The following is a 14054-nucleotide window of genomic DNA, read 5'->3' as shown; positions in this document are numbered from 1 at the left end:
AGGCAGCAGGGATCATACTGGGATATACTGGGACCACACTGAGGGCTACTGGGAATATGCAGGGGACAATTGAGATTGGACTGGGAGGGACTGGGAATGGTTTGGATCATCCTGGGACTGACTGGAATCATACTGGGAGTGATCAGATCTGTAGTAGGGGTGAAGAAGAGAAACTGGAATAATGCAGGGAGCAACTGGGATCATACTGGGAGCAGCTGCCCCATGCTGGGGTCATACTGGGATCATACTGGGACTGATGGGGTGACACTTGGAGTGACTGGCATAGTACTGGGAGTGTCTGGGAGTAACTGGGATCAAACTGGAGGTGACTGGACTTATACTGGCAGCAACTGGGACCACAGCGGGGGCAAATGGCATCGGGTAAGGTGTGACCGGGCTCATCCTGGAAGTGCCTGGGGCCACACTGGGCTCTTACTGAGAGGGACTGAGAGTGAAAGGAACCATACAGGGCATGACTGGGAGCCGCTGGGACCGTGTCGGGGGCAACTGGGATCCTACCGGGAGTGATTTGGACCATACTGGGAGTGACCGGGAGCCACCGGTGAGGCGGCGGCGGAGCTGGGAGGCGGCCGCAGCGCAGGTGGGAGCCGCGCTGGGTTGTGCGGGGGCTCGGGGCTCGCTGCGGGCCTCGGGGGCGGCAGGGGGCTCAGGCGGGTTCCTTGTGCCGTGTCCGGCCCGTGGTGCCGCTGCCGTGAGGGCGCTGCGGGAGCGGCTGCCCGCGGTCTCCTTGCGGCCGCTGCCTCGGCAGGAGCCGCTGCCGGAGCAGCGCTGGCTCGGCCCGGTTCCTGTGGCTGGCACAGGGGCGGCTGCCCCGTGCCCGGGGCTGTGCGGGGAAATTCACGTGGCCGGAGGTTTCTGTGCCCCGAGGAGACAGAGGAGTCCTGTACAAGTGACTTTATTGCTGAGCAGAGGGAGAGGCCGTGGCGCATTTGCCGTGCGCTCGCTGCCATTGTTGTAGTTCGCAGCCTCCTTTTTATCCTCATTTTCCCGGCTCATCTCCCTCTCCCTTTGCCCACTGGCTGAGGTACTTGGAAGGTTCAGACCTCCCGATCTGCCAACTGCACGTCCTCGTTAATGTGCACCCCCACTTTTGTAGAATAGCCGATATTCACGGCTCTGTTAAGTCTTTTTTGTTCTCGACGTTCAGGAATTTAGCGGGACTTTCTGTGAGCAGCAGTCCATGTTAATTAATAACATTTATTGAAGCTGGTGGTTTCGCCCCTTACTTCCTTATCTACAAGTCCCTGGCCCCTCGCTCAGCTGCTGAATGAGCTGCACTCTCAAGGTGTGGAGCATGGTAAAAAGGTGAGAGGTGCTGCAGCACATCAGAGCAGAAGCAGCATTCGTTTAACCCATGGTCTGCCAGGGAACCACAAAACCATGTCCCATTCCCATCCTTTCCACGTTTGGACCAATACATGAGCTGCTTTTTTGTTTCCTTTGTTATCTGTTTCACCGCTTTTGCTTTGTCATCTATTTGCCAAGACCAGTTTGAGTCATTTGATTTTCCACAAACTCCTCTTTTCTCTGCTAACAGATGATCTGATCCCATCCCATGGTGAAATGTTGTGTTCCTCATTTCAGTGGATTGCTCAGCAGGAAGGTCAGGAGCTGGAGCTGTCTGGTTGGTTATTCCGAGGGCAGCTTGTAATCTAATGGTGCCATTGAAATGAGAAATGGGTTCTGTGGCTCCTGATATGAATTGGTTTGGGTTCCCAGGGGCTGGTCCATGGTGTTGTAGGATTTGTTCTGCTGGCCGTTCATCTTCTCCCCATTTTTGGCCGCTCTCTCCAGCCAGGGCTGCATCAATTGACCATTTGTCTCTAATTAAATCATCAAATACTTGGATTCCCAACTGATTTCCCGGAACTTGTGGGAGCAAGAACATCTCAGTGCTCTAATCCACCCCATATAACATAGACAGTGACAGCACACGTTGGAGTGGGCAGAGGGATGATTCCCCCCCATTTATTTATAGTGAAGTTTTCCCAACATTCTCCATTTGCTGTTTCCCTGTGCAGCTTCACCCGTTTCTGTCGCAGGGTCAGATATCCTCACCCCGGGCTCTGCCTTGAGCTGTGCAAATTCCATCAGTGCCAGCAGGCAGAGCTCGGGGTGAGGGGCAGGGGGAATCAGCCCAATTCCTGCCCCAGGCAAGAGACCCAGGTACATTGGCCAGGCTTTGCCCAGCAGGGTTCATTTGCATTCCTAAAGCTCCTCTCCTGGCTGACTAGAACCAAAGCTTCTCTTCCAGGGCTGCCATCTGGTGAGTCACATGTGGCCCCCCGGAATCTGCTTTTTTAAAAAAAGTATTAACTATTTAAGAGTTAAAAGTATCATGGTTAAAGCTCTTCAATTTTGCAAAATGCAACATAAAGGCGAACATGGAAAAACCCAGACCAAAAATTGATTCTCACCCTTCTGTCCCAAACCTACCTGACAATATAAAGTAGGATTATTATTAAAAATGTTTCTCATGTTGTAATCTTATCACTGAAACTGTAGGGAAAACAAAAACTCTCCAAGAATCCCTTTCGTGTGAGAGAGTCAAGGCATTACTTGGTTCTGGCCAGGATGTGCAACAGAAATCATTTCATCCACACATAGCCCGGCTGTGCAGAAAAAATCATTCCATGACATGTCAGTTTTACTCGATTTTTCCTAAACTTTACGTAGTCTGAACCAATCTAAATCCACTGCTTTAATGTTCATTGCTTCCAAGTCGTGTAAGTTTTTAGTGTTTGGTTTCCTATTAGACTCGGATTTCTTCCCCTCTGCTGTGAATTCCGCCCACACTCCTGGATTTCCTTCTCAGCCTTTTCCAGACCAGGTGTCTCCAGCTGTGCGGGGGCAGTGTCTGGGGTAGCTGTTGATTGCTGTTTGCTGCGGGGCGTTGATGTTTTGTTGCTGGTCGTTATCTCTGTGGGTGTCTTTTGGGCTATTCCCAGTCTGTTCGGATGTTAAACTCGTCTCCATTGAGTGGTGGAGATGAGTTTAACATCCGAACAGACTGGGAACCCCTTAAATAAAACCTTTAAAATTTCTTTCCCAAAGGCAAACCTTTGAGTAGAGAAACCTTTCTGAGCAGAGAAATAAGATTTAAAAGAAGCAGGATGGGTACATTTTGCAGCAGTGCAGTCGCAGGCAGCCCAGAGTGTGGGTGTGAGTGAGCCCCAGGGTGGAATTGTGCCGCGGTGCTCCCCAGCAGCTGTGGCAGTGCAGGCCCAGCCAGCGCTGGAGCTGCAGCAGCGGCAGCGAGGCTTGGCCGCAGTGGCTGGAGGTGCCAGGGGAGGGTGGCCAGGATTCCCGAGGGTTTGAGCAGAGGATCTGTGGGCAGGCCCGGGGGCTTGGCCCGCTGTGGAGCCCTGGCTGCTGCTGCGTTGCCTTCAGGGCAGGCTCAGGGGCGGCTCCCATGGTCCTGCTGCAGGCGGGAAGTGCAAATCTCCGGGGCTTCAGAGCCCCTGAGGCCAGGCTGAGGGGTCCCCCCGTGCTCAGCTGTGCTGGCGGCTGTTTCTGGCCTCAGGGACACTTGGCGTGGGCCCCTTGGCCACCAGTGGTGCTGCTTTGCACTCCTTAGGCAGGAGCCGATGGCCTGGCTGGGTGTTGGCAACAGCAAAGTCCCAGGGCAGGCTCTGTGCCAGCCCAGCTTCCTGGGGGAGAGATTCCACAGGAGACAGGATTCTGGCTACAGCCTGCCTTAAATTTACATCCCTTATTTCCACCCTGCACTAGGTGGAGAATTGCCCAGGTAAGGAATTCCAGACATGAATTCCAAGGGAGATAATTGAATATCTGCCTTGGGTCTGGCTCTTTTTCTTGCCAAGGCCAATGGCAAAAGCTGTACCCATGGCATCTTGGTTTCCATCTCCGGCTTCCAAAGGTGTTTCTTTATTTCCCCATTCTTTCTTTCTACCCAACCCGAGCTCTGGGCTTGCCAGGGGTTATGGAGGTCCCATTGTATTCCTAAAGCTGCCATAACCCCCTGAAGGGTCTTTCCTGTAAAATGAGTTCCCCATCTGAATCTATTGCTTCCACAATCCATTATCTTTGAATTATTTGTTTTAGCAATAGGTTAATAAGTGATCCAGTGCTTGCTGAAGCAGTCAGAATTGCTTTTGCCCCCCCTGTTAGGTGCCATGGTGTCAGCAGAAGATTTTGAAGCCTTCCTGCTCAGGGCATTTCAGTGCCAGGCTCTTACAAGCACCGAGAGCTCCGCGGGTTGAGCTGAGCATGGGCCGGTGACCTGCGCTTTGTCTGATTCCCCTTCCTTAATAACAGCCTGTCTTGTAGCTCTTTTCCCTCCTGCTGCCCTTGCAGAGCCATCCACAAACACATTGTCTCCCTCAGGCCAGGGAATGTCCCATCAATCTCTCCCAGCCTGGCTCGGGAGCTCTGTCCCTTGAGTGCAGTCCTGGGTTCCTTGCCAGCCCCTCTCCAGGCTGTTCAAACAGGAGCTGGGTTAAACCCTTGCCCTGTCCTCAGTTCTGAATCCTCCTGTGCCACTGAACAAGTTTCATACTGTAATCACCGAGCCCTGCTCATCCATTTAGAGGCTCTTTTGGTTGTCAAAGCTTTAACTTGATGCCAGACTTGAACTCTAGGAGATCCTCCTGTTGTCATCAGTTTTCAGCCTCTGCTCCCACGGAAGCTGTGGCTGCACAATTCTGCAGACAATGAGGCTGCTCTCTGGCCACTGGGTTAAACATTTTAGCACAAGAATTCCTTTGGCAAGACCCTGTTTAACGTCCACCTATAATTCAAATTCTTTTTCCCTGTCTGGAAGGCCCAGGCCACTCGCCTCAGTTAATCTTAATTTTAACACTTGAAAATTCTGTGTTTCCTCCTTGTGTCCATCCATCCAGTTTGTTGACTGGCAAGATAGGAGTGTTGTAGGGAGACACCCTTGGCTCCAAAAGCCCTGCCTTTAACAGGGACTCAATACCAGGCTGTGAGCCCTTCCTTCCCTCTCTTGGAACAGGGTATTGCTTGTCCTGGTTGCTTTAATTTGTAGAGGCTCCATATCTAATTTTCTGTATTTCCCTGGGGCTGCCCACACTTCTGGGTTCACTTCAGCATAGGCCTTGTCAGACTTTTGACACAGAGGTACAACAGAACTGGCCTCTGTATCCCTTTTTACAGTATTAAAATCCAGCTCTCAAATTCCTTTCTAGTTAATTACAATCACAGGAAGAAGAAAAAGAAATTCATTTATTTCAAACCTATCCCCCACAGCTTCTAATAGTGGTTGAACAAATCATACCTGCTCATCTTTCCCTCTCATTCCCTTAAAAATTAAAATATTCCTTTACTATTTTCCCCTTTAGGTCTAAGATTCAGAACAGATTGAGAGGCCCCTGTGTCCATCAGGAAATGCCTCCTCTCAATGCAGACCCACCTGAATGTTCTCAAGGGCTCCAGTGTGGAGGGTCCCTGGTGTGATGGGAGCTGTGACAGCCCTGCCAATCCATGTCCATCACGGGCTGGACTTGCTGGTCCTGAGGGTGCTGCTGTCTCTGCTTGCAGTGTCCTTGTGCCCTGCAGCCGGAGCCCTGATTCCTTGCCAGGGGCTGTTTGGGTGGGCTGTGCCCTGCCGAGGAGGGCAATGCCTCTGCCGGGTGCTTGTGGCCGAGCCGTGCCCTGGGTGCTGGGGCCCCCTTGGGCCCTGGGGCTGATCCCTCAGGGGCTGTAGGAGCTCTGCCCTGGCCTTTGCCTTCAGCTTGGCCTTTTGCTGCTCCCTTCTTGCATTCCCCTGCTGGGCCTTTGTGCCCAAGTGCTGCAGGGCCTTCTTCTGCCCCTCCTGCAGCCCCCCTCAGTGCCTGTGGGTGCTTGTCTTGCTTTACAAGACAGGCGTCTGCTTGGGAAGGCAGAAAAAGCCTCTCTTGGAATGGAGAATGCAAAACCCCTCCCTCCTAATTTTTAGGATAGTGAAATCAAGGGGCTCTCAGGCAAAGATATGGGATTAGGAATAACGGTTCTTTACTAGTGTGTATAATATAATAATAGTAGTGTGTATCAACAGCTCCGGCAGTGCCAACAAACAGAGCCCGGAGCCGGTCCCGGCCTTTCGGCTGCGGCGCTTTCCCCTTGGGTGCAGTTCCGGGCACGGCCGGCAGGGGCGCCGGTGGCTCCCGCGGGGCGGGGCAGCGCATCCCTGCCATGGGAACCTCTCTTCACGGCAATAGAGCAATCCCTTCATCTAACTCTTTCACTTTTTTACCTTCTGTAGCCTTTCTCCCGTGTTTTGGGAAAGAATTTGGAGAGGGCTGCCTTTTAACTGAGCTCCTCGTGTTTCGATAAGGTGCTTCCTGTAGAGAGAGGGATTTTCCCTGAACAGCAGGAGCTGTGGTTACCAAGGGGACGTAACTCAGAGCAGGAGGGGTCGGGGAGGATATCCCGCCGAGGCTCGGTCGGAGTGTGGGCAGGGTCTGCTGCCGGAATCGCCAGAGGGGGATCTTCCCGTGGAGGCCGAGCCGGAGCGTGGGCAGCCCCCACATGGCTTATGGCGGCTGATCCGGCAGCTCCCGGCAGAGAAAAGGCAGGTGGGAGACCCCGGCAGCAGCAGCGGCGCTGCCCAGCGCAGCTGGCACGGGCAGGGCAGCCGGGGATGGGATGGCTGGGACCCGCCCTCGGTGCGGTCGGCTCGGTGACCTCGGCCCACGCGGCAGGACAGAGCAACCCCATCTTGCCCAGCATGGCCGGCAGAGCGGCCGCGGGCCGGGCAGTGGGGCCAGGGCACACAAATTCACCGCCAGCGCCGGGGCAGGTGGAGCTGCCCTGGGCAGTGAGCCCGCACCTGGGATGGAAACCGGGGCAGGCGGAGCTGAGGCGGGCAGCGAGCCGGGACCCGGGACAGGCGCCTCGGCCGCCAACGGAGGGGGCAAGAGCTGCAGAGGATCCCACTCTCTTTCTGACTTTTCCTCTGGTTCCCCTCCCTTTCATTTCCCCTTTTTATTTTCTTGGTTTTTTCCTCGGGTGTTTCTGATACTTCAAAGATTTTTATTCTCCTAAAATCTCCTGTCTAACATATGGCATATTCTCTTTCTTCTAGATTAAATGGGTTTTTTTCCAAATAAATCCAGAACCTAACAAATCTAAACTTCTGCTTGGATATTTTGAAATGGTCGACGAGCTAACTCATGACCTCCTAATGTTGTTTTTCTCATCACCTTTTTATTTATCCTTTGGCAAATTAAGCATCTTTCAGTGACTTGCTTTGCTACACCAAAAATCCCAGTGCACCCAAAATTCCTTAAAAAATGATCACACAAAGCTTGAGTACGCCAGTGGGGTTTCTGATGCACGTCTTCTAATCTTTTCCTAGTAAGCACATTTTATTAAGTAATTGTCTTCCATGTAGAAGTTTCTATTTCCCTGATTTATCTTGTTCATTTCCTATCTTGTTTAATTCTTTTTTCTTGGCTTCCATAAACTTTGGATTTTCCAGCTTTTCCTCGTTTGGAGTTAATATTAACATAACTCTTTCAGCTCCATTTTCTGCTGCATCCTTATCTTTGTGATCTGCCCCCAGTTTGCCCAGTTTGCCTCTCCTTTGGCCCGGGCCGGGTTCCCCCCGCCCGCAGCGGCTGGGAGCAGCCGAGAGCCCCGCGCTGCCCATGCCGACCTGGCCCGGCTCCATGGCCGCTGCTGCCGCGGGCTGCGAGGGCTGCGGGAACGGGGCACCGAGGGTGTGGCTGCTGCTGGGGGAGGAGGAGGAGGGAGGGAAGGGCAGGGATGGAGGGGGAGGAGGAGGCGGGGTTAGAGGGGAGGAGGGGGAGAAGGAATGGAAGGGGCGGGATGGAAGAGGAGCAGGAGGTGGGGATAAGACAGGGGAGGAGGAGGAGGAGGGGGGATGGAAGAGGAGGAGCGGGAGGAGAAAGAGCCGTGAAGAAGGCGGGATTAGGGGGGAGGAGGAGAGGGAGGTGGAGATAGGACAGAGGAGGAGCGGGAGGAAGAGGAAGAGGAGGGACAAGGGCGGATCAAGGCTGAGCTGCGGGAGCCACGCGGTCTCGATCCCTGCCTGAATTCGCAGCCCCCACCTGTGGGATCATCGCCCCCCCCATGGCGCAGGTGAGCGGGGATGGGGAGCCCGGCCCGGATATCCCGGGGGGTCCCTGGGTTGGGTTCTTGGGGGATGTTTGGAGAATGAAGAAGTCCAAGGCTGAGCGGAAAAGGCCCCTCGGGGGGACATCGGGGGGTGGCGGTGGCGGCTGCCGGCAGAGGCAGCCTGGAGGAGCAGAGCCCTGTGTCCCCCAGGAGGCCAAAGTGGGGAGGCCAGAGAGGGGGGAGCGCCACCATTGGCGGGAGCCTCAAGAGCCTGGAGAGGGGCAGGGGGGACTCCTTGGAGCCGCTGCAGCCCAGAGCAGAGAATGAGGGGAGAAGGGAGCCCGGGAGCCCAAACAGCCCTGGCATCCCGGAATGGGGAGAGCCAAGAGAGGGCAGTGCGTCCCCAGAGACGGCCTGGGGGGATCTCGTTGCCCTTGCCTGTGGCACGGAGGCAAATCCCATGCTGTCCTTGTCCTTCCTCGCCCAGAGCAGGAGCTGAGCATGGAGAGCAGGGAGGACAAATGCCCGCGGCAGAACCTGGTGGCAGAGGCCGTTTTGAGTGGCTCCACTGCGCAGGAAGCCAACGGGGAGGAAAAGGCCCAGAGATGCTGCACGAGGAGGGGCTGCAAACGCAGATGGCGGGGATGTGAGGGGGAAAGAGGCAGCCTGGGCCGGGAAGGCGGCCGGAGATGGAGCCAGAGCTCGGAGCTGGTGCTCCATGAGCAGCTCCATGATGGGGAGAAGCCCCACACGCGCGTGGAGTGTGGGAAGAGCTTCAGGAGGAACTCCGAGCTGATCAGGCAACAGAGTATCCGCACTGGGGAGAAGCCCTACAAGTGTGGGGAGTGTGGGAAGAGCTTCAGCTGCAGCTCCAGCCTGATCAGCCACCAGAGGACCCACACAGGGGAGAGACCCTATGAGTGTTCCAAGTGTGCGAAGAGGTTTCAGACCAGCTCCAGTCTCTTCCAGCACTATCAGAGTCACACAGAGGAGAGGCCCTTCCAATGCCCCGACTGCAGGAAGGGATTCAAGCGCAACTCCACCCTCATCACCCACCGGCGCATCCACACTGGGGAGAGGCCCTACGAGTGTGATAAATGCAGGAAGAGGTTTCAGACCAGCTCCAATCTCCTCCAGCACTATCGGATTCACACAGAGGAGAGGCCATTCCGCTGCCCAGACTGCGGGAAGGGATTCCAGCGCAACTCCACCCTCGTCACCCACCGGCGCATCCACACTGGGGAGAGGCCCTACGAGTGTCCCCAGTGTGGGAAGAGCTTCTCACAGAGCTCTCACTTGACCCGACACCAACGGAGGCACCGGTAAGGGAAGCCCTGCGAGTGCCCCGAGTGCGGGAAGAGCTTCGTGCGCTGCTGCAGCTCCATCCCCCACTGGAGGAGGCACTTTGGGCACAGCCCTGGTCACTCACATTCCCTGTGATCCATGTTGGGGACACACCTGGCTGCTTCTCCTTTGGTTTGGCCTGAATTTTTTTCTCTTCTCCATCTCTCTGTCCTCCAAAAGTCCATTGGGATGGAACAGTCACCTCAAAACCACTCAAATTCCACTGAAAATAACTGAATTTTAACCCCAAAGGGCTCAATTCCACCTCAGATTGCTTGTTCCTTCCTCAAAAAACTCAATCCCAGGCCAAACTCACTCCATTCCACAGCTGTCAAGTTGAGATGGAGTTGGAAGGAGATTGGGAGAAGTGGGATCCCAATTTGGAGCAGTGGGATGGGGATTGTGTGGGCCTGGGTGTGTGCGATGTATTTGATAGCAAATAAAACTTTCAGAGTTACTGATTTCTGCCTCATTCATTTTCAGTCAGTTCTGTTTGCCGAGTGCCACCTTCTCAGCTGATTCAATTCCTATAAAAATCCCATTTTTTAAATCATCTAACCCAAACAATCCAAAAACCAATATCAAAATAAAACCACCTGCACACAATTAATGTTTTAAAAATAATTTTCATTTTTCAAGAGTACTTAAGGATGTTATTAAAGTTTAATTGTTTGGTTGAAATGTCTGAGAAATTGTAGTGGTGTTTGGTTTTGTGTTTAGTATATTTGTAATATGAATTGTTTAACTAAGAGGTGTTAGATTGCATGGTAGTTTCTTTAGATAATTTTATCTAAAGTACATTAGGCATCGAGTTAAAATTTTCAAAAGGTATTTCCTGATATATAATTTCTTTATTTATATGCATTGGTAATATTATAGTAATAGTTATTGTTGGTTTGAGTTGAATCATTGTTGGAGTTGAATCATTGTAAAGAAGAGTTGAGATTTTTATATTTTATTTTTATTATAATTTATTTAATTTCAATTATTATTTCTTTGTTTATAGTTTTATTGCAATTTGTTGAGGGGATAGGAAGGAAGTTCAAGGGCAGGAACATTTTTTCCTGGCTGGGAACTGGAATTCCAGACCCAGGGAGTGTGTGCAGGACCCCACAGACTGGGATCAAATATGGGCTGGGATCAAATATGGGCTGGGATCACATGGATGGGGATCCTGTGGATCAGAACCCTCCAGACCAGGATAGCCTGAAGTGGGATCAAATATGGACTGGGACTGTATGGACTGGGATCCCAGGGACTGGGACCATATGGATCAGGACCACACAGACTGGGATCAAATATGGGCTGGGACTGTTTTTTAAAGTAACTTTGTTCTATAGTTTTTATTTCTGTTGTTAATTAAGCTCAGTGAAATAGCTGCTTGTGTTAAACTGCCTGCTTGGATGGGATAACATCCAATGCACCCAGGATGAGGACACCTGTACAGATCTGCCAACTATCAGCACTCCCTGTCTGAAGGCAGAGTGCACCAAGGCCCAAAACCTGGAGGTGATAAAGAGAAGGAGCCAAAACCACAGCCAAGAAACACACATGCTCTAAAAAGGCAGACCCAAGGAGGGGCCATGTAAAATCATTCCTAAAATACGTAAAGTAGTTTATGGATATGCATGAGGCTCTATGAATATGCACCAGGCTGATATAAGGGGAAAGGTATTTCAGGGGATCCCCGAAAGTAACAGGGTGCTCCTGGCTGAGTGCCAAGATGCACCCGGCCGTAATAACCTTTGCTCCACGGTCCTGCTCTCCCATTGTCCTTTATTAAACTTTGTACATTTTCACAGGAGAGTGAACGCATTTTTCACAAATGGAATCTCAAGGAAACAAGGGTCAGTTGTTAAGCCAAGGCTCTGCTTTGACCCAGTGGGGCCTCATGGGACACAGGTGCCACTGGGACATTGCCAGGCCTGGTAGGAACAAGGCTCCATTATTGCACAGTGTTACAGATGAGTAATGTCATAGTTGGGTCTCACAGTGAGGAGATAGATCCTATGTGTGTGTTAAGATGTGTAGTGATGTTATTGTCATCTGTCCCCCATAGTCCTCTTTCCCCTCCCCTTGTAATGGCCTTGGTGGTTGGGGCATTTGGGGAGGGCAGGTTTGTCACTGGAAGGCAGGCATGGCAACACCTGCTCTCCAGTCAGGGTGCAAGAAAGCATTCTCCACCAATGGACGGCCACAAAGAGTTCCCTGACAGACTTTGGGTGGGGCTAGGATTGCCTGATGCAACACCAAAAGCCTAAAAGGAGGAGCAGCCAATTTGTGAAGGAGCCATGTGGCTGATAGCCACGGGGTGGGGAAGGGCTCCCAGTGCTGTGATTTCTCCTGTTTCAGTCCTTTGTTGTCATTTTTTTCAAGGTTGAATCAACCTTAAAATTTTAAAAGTAGCAGTCATTTCTCACACAGAGCAAGGCCTCAGGGCGCCCAGGAGAGCGGCGTGACAATGACATCTTGGGGAACCAAGTGTCACCTGCCAACACAACGGGGCCTCATGGAAGCCAGGGGCCACTTGGATATTGCCAGGGCAGGTGGAACTCAGTGTCCATTGTGACACAGCACAGCCTCGTGGAACTCAGCAGAGCATTGGGACAGCCTGGAATCTCATGGAGCCAAGGCTCTGCTTTGGCAAAGTGGGGCCCACAGGACACAGGTGCCACTGGGACATTGCCAGCTCTTGTGGAACCCAGTGTCCACTGTGACACAGCAGAACCTCATGGAAACATGGGGGCCACTGTGACGCAATGGAATCTCATGGAAGCAAGTGTCAGTTGTGAACGCAGCAGGGCCTCACAGAACCCAGGGGCAACGGGGACTGTGCTGTGGCTCGTGGGAGCAAGGGGCCATTGTGACCCAGCGGGGCCTCCTGGAACCCAGGAGAACATTGTGGGCCCATGGATCCTCATAGAAGCACGGCCCCGTTGTGACAAAGTGCAGCATCACAATGGTCTCCTGGGTTCCATGACTCCTCGCTGTGTTTAGAATTGACACTTGGTTCCCCAAGATTCCATGGCTCCATCCCTCTGCTCTCCTGTGATTTGAAGCTGTGCTGTGTCACAATGGACACTTGCTTCCTCCAAGGCTGGAGATGTCCCAGTGGCACTGGGCTTCCATGAGGCCGCGCTTTGTCACAATGGGGCCTTGCTTCCATGAGATTCCATTGTCCCACAGTGGTCTCCTGGGTGCCACAAGGCCTGCCTTTGTCACAGTGGAACCTTGCTTGCACCAGCCCTGGCAATGTCCCAGTGGCACAGGGGTTCCATGAGACCCTGCCGTGTCACAATGGGCCCTTGGTTCCATCAGGTTCCATTGTGTCCCAGGGCTCTCCTAGGTCCCATGAGGCCTTGGTCTGCCACAGTGGTGTCTTGTTCCTACCAGGCCTGACAATGTCCCAGTGGCACCTGTGTCCCATGAGATTCCACTGTGTCACAATGTTCTGCTTGGTTTCATGAGAACCTGATGTGTTGACAATTGATCCTTGGATCCTAGAGATTCCATTGCATCACGGCTGTGTCCTTGGTTCCATGAGGCCCAGCTTTGTCACAACTGGACCCTGGTTCCATGAGATTCCATTGCATCCCAGCGGTGTCCTTGGTTTCATAAAGCCCAGGTTTGTCACAAGGGAGCCGTGGTTTCAGGATATTCCATGGTGCCACAATGGTCTCACCACTCTCTGAGGCTGCACCGTCAAACAGTGGACACCTGGTTCCATGAAATTCCATGGGGTAACAGTCAATTCTTTTGCTTCTTTTCTGCCAAGGTCGGGATGAAATCCCAAGACAGCATTTCTTGTTTGGACTCAGGTGTTCATTAGCTCTTGTCTCTAGAACAGTCTCACAAGCTGTGAGTTCTGCAGCACTTCACTAACAAGGTAAGAATGGAACCCCATCTGTCTCTCTGCAAGGTCTTCTGAGGATAAACTGTCCAATTAAGAAATGACACCTAAATTGTTTTTACTTTTAACCCAATAACCAACCACCCGTGCCCAACATAAGGGACTTTTTTATCCAATTACACAATACCACCCAAACCCGAGGAGGAGGAGGAAGAGGAGGAGGAGGAGGAAAAGGAGAAGGAGAAAGAAGAAAGAAGAAGAAGAAGAAGAAGAAGAAGAAGAAGAAGAAGAAGAAGAAGAAGAAGAAGAAAGAAAAAGGATCAGCCTCCACCTTAAAACCTCCATCTTTCTTTATATATATTACTATATTCTAAAACCTTAAACTCCAAGTTGTCCACCATGTGATATTACACCCTTCTATTCAAACTCCACACCCATAATCCCAGTTCCATCATTCCATTTTGGAAGTCTTCTCCACAGCCTCAGGTCAAATGCAGTGTTCTCTTGGGGGTCAGTGTCTGTCAGCTCAGAAAGTCCGAAATTCTCAGCAGCCCGGGTTCCAACAGGTAACAATGTTCTCCTGTGTTCCAGTAGGTTCCATTGGGCCCGGCTCTGTAACCATGGACACCTGGTTCCATGGGATTCCATGGGGTGACGATGTTCTCCAGTGTCACCATGGACACCTGGTTCCATGGGATTCCATGGGGTGACAATGTTCTCCAGTGTCACCATGGACACCTGGTTCCATGGATTCCATGGGGTGACAATGTTCTCCAGTGTTCCATCAGGCCCGGCT

The 14054-nt window shown here is 52.3% G+C and overlaps 2 protein-coding genes and 1 pseudogene across 2 annotated transcripts in view; 1 reads left to right on the top strand and 2 right to left on the bottom strand.

Annotated features, from left to right (window-relative positions):
* Nucleotides 1-14054, bottom strand: part of LOC139603880 (zinc finger protein 436-like) — a 249248-nt gene that overhangs the window by 12039 nt on the left and 223155 nt on the right. The gene's annotated exons all lie outside the window — the stretch shown is intronic.
* LOC139603913 (zinc finger protein 3-like) overlaps nucleotides 1-14054 on the bottom strand; it is a 255596-nt gene that overhangs the window by 197487 nt on the left and 44055 nt on the right. The gene's annotated exons all lie outside the window — the stretch shown is intronic.
* LOC139603897 (zinc finger protein 436-like) overlaps nucleotides 8035-14054 on the top strand; it is a 450855-nt pseudogene continuing 444835 nt past the window's right edge.

Source organism: Agelaius tricolor, unplaced genomic scaffold, assembly GCF_023055355.1.
Source record: "Agelaius tricolor isolate 1412-34295 unplaced genomic scaffold, bAgeTri1.0.p SCAF_42, whole genome shotgun sequence".
Taxonomy (NCBI): Eukaryota; Metazoa; Chordata; class Aves; order Passeriformes; family Icteridae; genus Agelaius; species Agelaius tricolor.
The sequence above is the reverse complement of the archived record's forward strand: the minus strand, read 5'-3'. Positions and strand labels throughout refer to the sequence as shown.